This window comes from Mirounga angustirostris, unplaced genomic scaffold, assembly GCF_029215605.1.
Source record: "Mirounga angustirostris isolate CCGP_5_RB_7025 unplaced genomic scaffold, mMirAng1.0.hap1 SCAF_8, whole genome shotgun sequence".
In the NCBI taxonomy this organism is placed as follows: domain Eukaryota; kingdom Metazoa; phylum Chordata; class Mammalia; order Carnivora; family Phocidae; genus Mirounga; species Mirounga angustirostris.
Window position 1 is genome coordinate 47,375,815 of NW_026991716.1, and position 8,794 is coordinate 47,384,608.

An 8,794-nucleotide genomic window follows, 5' to 3' on the forward strand; every position below is an offset into this window, starting at 1 on the left:
ACCTCATGGGACAGCATTATAGCAACTTCTTTAATTTGAAAAAGACTTAAAAAGGATATCCTGTGCATCTGAATAATTTAGAAAGACAATCTGTAAAAAAAAATGAGTTCTGCAGACAAATAAGTTTGGAAAATGCTAAAAGCTATTTCCGTCCTTAAAAACTTACAAAGTAGATTGAGTTATTAAAGCCCCTGAGAAGTCCTGCAGAAAGGAATTCTATTTAAGATGTTCAAGTATCTCACAAATACTTCATCACAGATCCATCGTTTTGTTTGAAACTAGCATTTCTGAACATTCTTGGGAATTTCTGGTGTAAGATTGTGATTTGTAATGGGAAATATATATTTGGGGGGGCACCTGGGTGGCTCAGTCAGTTGAGCATCTGACTCTTGGTTTTGGCTCAGGTCATGATCTCAGGGTGGTGAGATCGAGCCCCACATCAGGCTCTGCACTCCGTGTGGCGTCTGCTTGGAATTCTCTCTCTCTGCCCCTCCCCCCACTAATGGACTCTCTCTCCATCTCTCTCTCTAAAATAAATAAAATAAATCTTAAGGAAAGAATATATATTTAGTCTTCTTCCCATTTCTGGCACAGAGCTCCTAAAATTCTTGGAATTTCCTCAGTAATAAGAGCAATAAAGGTCATTTGATTTCATAACAAACCTCTTTCAACTACATCTGACATGATGTTACTGAGATAGCTTTTGGAAAGCACCTAGGGAAGGGGCTGGTTGCCAAGGGAACCAATCTTGTGATTAGAGGGTTGGAACTTCCACTCTCCTGACCTCCAGGAAGGAGAGAGGGGCTGGGGATGGAGTTCAATCACCATGGCCAATGATTTAATCAGTCATGCCTAAGTAATGAAGCCTCCATAAAACCCCAAAAGAACAGAGTTCAGATAGCTTCCGGGTTGGTGGAAATGTGGGGGAGAATGGTGCCCTTAGACAGAACATGGAAGCTCCCTGCCTCTTCCCACACGCTTGCCCTATGCATCTCTTCCATCTGGCTGCTTCTGAGTTATGTCCCTTTATAATGAATTGGTAATCTAGTAAGTGAAATGTTTCTCTTGAGTTCTGTGAGCGCTCTAGCAAATTAATTGAACCTGAGAAGGGGATCATGGGAGCCTTGGATTTATAGCTAGCTGGTCAGAACTACAGGTAATAACCTGGATTTGCAATTGGCATCTAATATGGGAGCGGTTTTGTGGGACTGAGCCCTTAACCTGTGGGATCTGACACTATCTCTAGATAAGTAGTATCAGAATTCAGTTAAAGCATAGGACCACCCAGCTGGTGTGACAGAATTGCTTGATGTGGGAAAAACCCACATATCTCGTGTCAAAAGGAAGTAGTGTCATAGTGAAGTGTTAAGAGTAAGTACTCAGGAGAATGTTTTCCCATCTCATCTGGTGTAGAGAGATAAATGAAAAAAGCCCAGGTATGTTCCTTGAGAGAAGCAACGTATTCCACAAACACCAGCTGGGATTTCAGAAATTGATTTTCTGTAGTTTGGTAGAATTTCATCATTTCCAGGACTAAGTGCCTGGTCCACATCTATCCTTCAGATTGCTAATGTGTCCTTTATTTACCAAAGAACTTTTGAGATGGGCTAGGAGCAAAGAGATTTGATCTTAAAAGTCCTGGATTGTAGGACCAATGCAAGAACTTACAGACATTCTGGGAAGTAGGCAATGGCACCCTTGTTCTCTTACAAATAGGACTCTTCTCATGGAATTCTAAGCCGGGGGTACCCCACGTGTTTAAGTATACTTCTACAAAGAGGTGATCAAATAAAGGTGTGCTGGCTCCAGTGTGTCTCTTCAGATGGTCCTTCTTCATCACTGAGGGAAACTGAGGCAGCTTAACAAAGTCATCATCACTAGGTAGCCCATTAGCAAGATCCATTCCCTGAGGATATGGGGCATCAGAATGATGGGGTTTAGGTCTAGAACAGAAACAGTGTGGCTAGCTAGGTCTATACTAGTGATGGGTGAGAGGGAAAAGGAGCCAGGAGTGGGGAAGAGAGGAGGGGATGAGAGAGGTTGTAAGGCAAAAGGTAGTCATGGGTCAGGGCACCTGGGTAGCTCAGGCAATTAAGCGTCCAACTCTTGATTTCAGCACAAGTCCTGATCTCAGGGTTGTGAGATTGAGCCCCATGTCGGGCTCCATGCTGGGTGTGGAGTCTTCTTGAGATTCTCTTCTCCCTCTCCCTCTGCCCCTCCACAACCCCTGACACTCTCACGTGCCCACGCTCCCCCTCTCTAAAAGTAAATAAATAAATATTAAACAAAAATATAGTCAAGGGTATTCAAAATCAGAGAAGTGACATCCATTAATCCGTGTCCTTGTTGATCTCCTAGGCTGGGAGACCAGAGGATATTCAAATTATCAGTCTATCAATAATCAATATCAATATTATTAATATCAATCACTTAGTCCAATCCCCTCATTTTAATGATGAGGGAAGTGAGGCCTGGAGATAGCAAATGACTTGCCCAAGATCACACAGCTGACAAGGGGCAGAGCCAGGCCCAGCCTCCAGGCCTTCCCATTGTACCTTTACTTGATCTTAAATGGGCCCCCTTCCCTATCAGAGGCACTTGACAAATGGAAACTCCGAGGCACACTGCATGTGATTTTTCTTAGGCTTTTTTTATAAGCCTGAGCCCATTTTGCCACCATGCTTTAAGGAGACGCTGTTTTCCCCAGTTCTCCATCTCAGAGGTAATGAAACTTCGTTCTAATAGCTGAGATATCAGGATAGGGAGCAGACCATACTGAAACCAAGGCCCCTCAACTCAAGCCCATCTGAACCCCAAAGGATGGAGCCCAGACAAGGTTGGGCACCTTTAGTGGAGTGTAAGGCCCAGAACAAATCATTCTCTCAGCTTCCCCTTCATAGCCCCAAACTCTCCCTAACAATATGTTTATGCAGGTGAAATACGATCAAATGAGCTCCAAGTATTGAGTTAAATAACCCAAGGACACATGAAATAGCGCTCAAGGGGAATGGGTGGGAATGGAGAGAAGCCATCCCACATGGCTGGTTTGTCTTGATGATTATGGGCTGCACAGGGGGAGTGAGGGAGGAAGTGGGCCTGGAATATTGATAATATTACCCAGGGGTTGCTATTTGTGTGTTTTGTTGTTAAGCTCTAGCTGGCTGCCTCCTTGAATCCCTGCCCAAACCCTGGATCACCAAATCAATGCACACTCCCCTGTACAGGTATGGGATCTAAGAAAGTCATCCCATTTGAGGAAGGTGACTATAATGAAGGGGTTGGGCCAAGCAAAGAGCCACACAGAACCTCCTGGGCTGTGATTGAAGGACACTGACCAAAATTAGGAACTAGACGAGGTTCACCTTCTGACCTCCCACCTCCATCTTTCTTCCTCTTCTTCCATCCTCTCAGCCTCACACTTGCTCTAGAAAAGTCTGCCAGCTTGAGGCCTTCTCCCAAGGTCTTTCAAAAGATTTGCATATGTGCACCATCAGCTGAGAACAACTTCTAGAAAATGACCTGTTTTTGCTCTATCCCGCTATCCTCAGGACCCTCTTGAGGTCTGATCCACTCTGTACACGTGGAGGCAAGGAAGCTACTGTAGAGAAGACAGAAGATCCTACTTTGACTCTTGCTTCAGCATGAAGACAGGCAAATCCCTCAATCTCTCCGCCTTCCAGATTCTTCCTCTGCCAGATGAAGGTGATTTTTTTCTTTTGAAAATCAGATTTGAGGGGCGCCTGGGTGGCTCAGTCGTTAAGCGTCTGCCTTCGGCTCAGGTCATGGTCCCAGGGTCCTGGGATCGAGCCCCGCATCGGGCTCCTTGCTCTGCGGGAAGCCTGCTCTCCCTCTCCCGCTCCCCCTGCTTGTGTTCCTCCTCAAGCTGTATCTCTCTCTGTCAAATAAATAAAATCTTTAAAAAAAAAAAAAAAAGAAAGAAAATCAGATTTGAAAATAATTGTGATACACTTTGCAAACTGTAAAGTGCCCTCAAATGCAAAGAATTGGTGTTACTGGAATATTTTCCTAAGATGTATTTGTATATGATATGTGTGATTTTAAAAAGGAGAGAAAGAGATGGTCCTGGGAATGAAGATATTAATGATATGTTTCAAAGCCAAAGGACAATTAGAAAGAAAATGAGTACAGTGATATTATTACGTGTTCAGTTAATTTTAATAAACTATTATAATGTAAATAGGTTTCATAATTGAAATTGTGAAATTGTTCCTAACTCTTTCATATTTCATATTTATGAAATAATATTTATGGGATAGCTCCTAATTCAAATTTAAATAAATTTAATATATTTCAAATTGGATTGGAAACTAAATTGAAATGAAATTTAAACATTTCAAGGAAGGGAAAAAATAAGATTAGATGAAACGAATAATTAATTTTTTTAAAGTGTGAGTTGTTATCATGTTGATAATTCACTTCCATGGAAAGTTGAAGAGGAAGCTGGAGGTATCTGACAGCACTCCGCCCCCAGCCCCTCCAGAAGACCCCCTTTCACCCCAGTGCCTCATGACTCATCATTTCTCTTTGGAGTCTTCTTATCCCCTACACACACTTGACAACCATCGGCATGGCTTCTCAAGGGCAACACAAGATTCCTGAAACGTGACCCCAGCGTGCTATCCTGGGACAGTTGTTCACAGTGGAAAAAATCTCCCTGTGGTATTCAGCCCAATTGGCAGCCTCTGCTGGGGAAGGGGGAAAATTTGCAAGGGATTTGGTGGCATGTGGCCCTCTTGCCCCCACCTGCTCCCACTCCTCCCAAAGGAGGGCAGCTGCCTGTTCTCAGAGCACACCATCTCCTGCCCAAGAATTAAGATCTGATTGTACCCCCAGGTGCTTTTCAGTCAAAAGCTGCCCAGAGAAGCCACATAGAAGACCCCAGCACAAGCAAGATATTCATGCATGGAAAACAGCTGCTACAAAGAAACCTGAGTGGAACCAGAGTGAATCATGCTAAGCTGCTGAACGCAACCAAATTTGAATTTAAAACAAAATTTAACAAGACAACCCATTGAACCACTTGAAAAAGAAAAAAAGGTGCAGAGCAGGAAACAGGACTTGTATTTCTCATTTATACCCTTCTACACTGAACTTTTTACAATAAATATATCATCTTTAAAAAATATTTTAAATAGAAAAAGGAGGGAAAAAAAACAAGCCAAAAACAAATGCATAGTTTCCTACAACTGTTAAATCAGAATGAAACAGAGACACAGTGATATCAAAATGTTCACAGAACTGTAGCAAGAGCCACCTGGGTTCAATTTAAGGCATTTCCATTAGCCCTGTGCTCTTTATTTCTCGGGTTATGTGTCCCTCTGCCCCCCCAACCCCGTAACACTGAATGACTGTGCTCTGAGCACAGATCCAAAAGCTTTGAGAAAAAATTGCTCCCACTTGCAGCTGGGTTAGGTGACTGTCACCATCCCTCATATCTTCTTCACAGCCAGGTTGGTTGTTGGGGAAGACTCAGAGGTGATGTAGCAGGGAAACCCGAAAACAGAGCTCATTCAAGAGACAGAGTTGCAGTAATGTCCAGAGTAACCCTGGTGGAAGGATCACAAGTAGAACTCAACAGAAAGTTTAAGGCTCCAGCTGGAGATTGAGAGTATTCTGACACTTAGTATAGGAGTGACTTAGCAAACAAGCCTTACCAGAGAGAAACAACCATAAATGCTAGAACTATAAAATTGTTCGATGAAGTTTTGGTCTCACAGATGCAACCTGATACTGGTTTTTGTTTATAATCTACTGCCATGGCTTCATGTACTATCTATGTGCCAATGACTCAACTATTCTGAGCTCCTGACCTGAATATCCAACTGCCAACACAGTATTTCCACTCCTCTATCTCCCAGATATGTGAAACTCAGCAGGTCCAGATACTTTGAGCCCTTGATCTTCTGCCTGAAATCTCTTCCTTCTCCAGGGTTTTCTGTTTCCAGGAATAGAACAACCATTCACACAGGTACTCACACTAGAAACCTTAGATTCATTCTCGATAAAGCTCAGCTTCCCATTTCTAATCAATCACCAGTTGTTATACATTCAGCCTCTTAACTGTCTCAAAGGCACCCCCTTTCTCCATCCACACTGCCACATCCCTAATCCAGGTTACCACTCTCTGTCCCCCAAACTACTGCAAGTTCCTCCTACCCTCTCACCCAAATGCCACATTTACTCTCCCCATCTTTCACAAATCTCCAAAGCAATCTTTTTTCAACGGAAATCTGACATTCATCTCCTTAAAATCATTCAATGGCTTCCCAGTAAAGTCCAGAATTTGTAATGGAACCTACCTGCTCTTTCTTTTTTCACTCACTCAACAAAAGTTTACTGAGAACGACTGTGTGCCAAGCACTACCCAAGTATTTGGTAAAATAGTAAACAAAACAGACAAAAACCCTTACCCTCTTAGAAACTACAGTCTAGTGGGAGAAAGTGAAAATAAACAAGGAAGTGAGTAGAATATATAACAGGTTAGATTGTGTTAAGTGCCAAGGAAGAAAATTAAGGAAGGAAGAAAGGAAATGTCAGGGCAGGGACTAAAATTTGTGATAGGAAAGGGAAGGAAATCCCCAGATGAAGACACAAAGAATGAAGAGCAAGCCCACAGATGGCTCAGGTGAAAGAGCTCCCATCAGAGAAACAGCGAGTGTAAAGTCCTTGAGAGAGGCATTTGCTTGGCCTGTTCAATGTTTAAGATTTATTTATTTATTTGAGAGCCAGAGAGCACAAGTGGGAAGGCAGAGGAAGAAGGAGAAAGAATCTCAAGCAGACTCTACACTGAGCACAGAGCCTGATGCAGGACTCAGTCTCACAACCCTCAGACCATGACCTCAGCCAAAACCAAGAGTTGGATGCTCAACCAACTGCACAATGTTTAGTGAGCAGACCAGTGAGACCAGAGTAGAGTAAGAAAGATGAGCTCAGGGAAGTGGTGGTTGGGGGACAGGGAGGTATGGCAAATTGTATAGGATCTTGTAGGTCATCAAAAGCACAAGACCTGACTTAACCTAAGATGGGAAGAAGTAAAAGGTCATGAGCAGAGGAATAACTTATGAGCACCCATTATGTACCAGATGCCATTGTAGGCACTGGAGATTGAGAATTAAATGAGACAATGTCCATGTTCCCACAAAGCTTACATTCTTTTGGAGGAAGACAAGGTACAAAAAATAATAAATGAACAAGATGATTTCAGATAGTAAGAAACCTGAGTAATAAAAAGTAAAACAAGATGGAGAGCCTGGGTGGCTCGATCGGTTAAGCGTCCAACTCTTGATCTCAGTTCAGGTCTTGATCTCAGGATCATGAGTTCAAGCCCCTTCAGGCTCCAAAATAAAAATAAAACAAGATGATGTAATGGGGGGGTAAAAATGTTGCCTAGAGCTTTACATATCCAAGGAATATTCTGAGGCAATGATATATCAGCAGAGACCAAAACATCCAGAAGGAGATAGCTGTGGGCGCAGAGGATTCCACATGAAGGAACAACAAATGCAGAGTGCCTGAAGTGGGCATGAACAGGAATGTCTAAAAACTGGAAGGGAGGTCAGTGTAGCTGTGAATAGAGCACTGGGAGAAGTGACAGTGGTTGACGTGAGAGAAGCTGGTGGGGTTCACATAAGTTACAGAAGAGGTCATAGTAAGGCTTTTAGATTTTATTTTAAATAAAATGAAACTCTATTAGAGGGGTTTAAACCATAAAATAAAACATTCTGATTTGTTTTTTTAAAAACCTAATGGCTAATTAGGTACAAATTGATCAAAAGGAAGCAGGAGTGGTCATAACCCAGGCAAGACATACTGATGGCTTGGAATATGGTGGTGAAACAAAGGAGGAGACAGATATGGAATGTATTTGGGAGGGCTTGCTGAAAGACTGGAAGTGAAGAGTGAAGACAAAGAGAAATTAAAGATTACACCAACCTGGATTTGGGGCCTGAGCTACTGCATGTCACCTTCCGAGGTAGAGAAGAGAGAGGGAAGAATATAAAATGGAAGAGAGCATTAAGAGTTACAATTTGACCATGTTAAATTGGAGGTACTTCTTAGACTTCCAAATGGATAAGCCAAGTGGGAAGTGGGATATATGAGGTAGAAGGTTGGGGAGAGGTAAATCTGGGGTTGTCTGCATAGCTGGATACTAGGTCAAGCCACGGGGCTGTGTAGAATCACCTCAAGAAAGATTACAACTAGAGAAGAGTTGGGGGTCAGCAGGGTAGTCTAATATTTACAGGCCAAGCAAGAGAGAAAGAGCTGACATCATAACTGAGAAGATGCAGCAAGGAAGCAAGCGAATGATGGCTCCAGAGATGCCACAATGGGAACTAGAAAGCAATCCTTGAACTTGGCAATGTAAAAGTCATTAGTGACCTTGCAAGAGTTTCACTGCAGAGAGGAAAAATTCCAGCTGCTAAGAAGAGAAGAGAATAAGAGGTAAAAACATGGGAAGGAGACAACAGACATCTTTCTCAAGAAGTTTTGCTATGGCGGGTTTTTGCTGTTGCTAATGGTGATCTTGGAACACACCTGCATGGCCACAATGGAAATGATTCAGTAGAAAAAGAAATTGATTCTCAACAAGGGGCATCACCCTTGTCCGAATTAATTTCAAGTTCCCAAAGTTGTATTCCAGTTAATTTTCCTACCTCCAGAACCACAGATTGTGCCTCCGGGTATGACCAGTCACCTGGGAGAAGATGGTCCTTAGTCACCAGGGAACTGGATGCTAGAGTATGCATGGATCAACTCGAACCCATTAGCTTGC